Here is a 1,238-nt window from a genome sequence, read left to right on the forward strand (position 1 = left end):
TTTCTTGGAATGCCGAGATTCTTCGTGAGGGCCTCTGACATGAAATTTATAGTTGTCGCACGTGTCGATCAACGTTCGACAGTTGACTAATTGTTGATCGTTGTCTAAAATGTGAATTTGTGTGGTTACGAATAATTCGCTCGTGACTGAATCGACGGCAAACACGTTTTGATGTCCCCCTTCCTTCGGCGCCTCAACGTCCTGAAATCATTCGGACATTGAAGATTCTCCGTTCGTTATCGGTTCCTATTCTTTGGATGGAGTGATGATTGGCGGTTTAGAAGTAGTCTGTTTCCAGGTTCTTTGCGCTTGGTGATGTATTGTGTGGTATTGCTGGTTACATACGCGATAGGAGCCGCTGTTGCACAGGTTATATTTGTGTTTCTTGCGCAAGCAGTTTATTCATAGTGAAGAATTTTCGACAGCTGCCTTGCGGTCCTGGACTGAGAGCCCGTGAAACTCTTCACATGCCCAGATGCTGCGTCCTCCGTGGCATACTAGACACTTTTGGGTTCTTATGATTCTTCTGTTTGTCATTAGAATGTCCTTGTGGCAAGAACACCTGGTTTCGCGTCCGATGTTCTTCCGTCGACCCAACTTGCGGTTGAGCTTGCTCTTGGGTTCATCTCTGGTACACAGTTGGCCCGTTTCTCCAGAATCTCTAGAAGATCCGTGTAAGGCGGCACTTTGTTGTCCTCTACCGTGAGTTCCCATTAGAACATCGTATTAGCATTTATCTTTGTTCGAATGATGGAAAGCAAAAGTGTTCCATTGCGAGATATTTCCTCTGAAATCTTTCAGTGGTGAAGAAGTTAGTTGACGGTATCGATAACATTGCCTAGTGCTTCTGCAGTGTCCCTTGGTGGACTTGGAATATTCCAGATTGCATCGCAATGGTTAGAGGCAGCCCGTCTTATACAATCGAATTTAATATCTCGATCGCGTCGGTGTAATTTGCGTCCGTTGTGCTAAGGCATCCGATGCAGACAGCGGCCATTCCGGTTAATGTCGACCGCAGGTATTGCAATTTTTGAACTGGAGTTAGGTTCTCGTTACGATCGATGATCGATGAGAATACATCATAGAACGATGCCCAAATTTCATATGTTCCGTCGAATGTTGGAAGTTGCATTTCTGGTAATTTAATGGCATATGGGATGGTTGAGGAAGTGGCCGATGATTCGAACGTGTTTCTCCTCGTGACATTCGGAACACTTCTCTCGATTAGAGATTCGGCG

The sequence above is a fragment of the Xylocopa sonorina genome, unplaced genomic scaffold, assembly GCF_050948175.1.
Source record: "Xylocopa sonorina isolate GNS202 unplaced genomic scaffold, iyXylSono1_principal scaffold0128, whole genome shotgun sequence".
In the NCBI taxonomy this organism is placed as follows: Eukaryota; Metazoa; Arthropoda; class Insecta; order Hymenoptera; family Apidae; genus Xylocopa; species Xylocopa sonorina.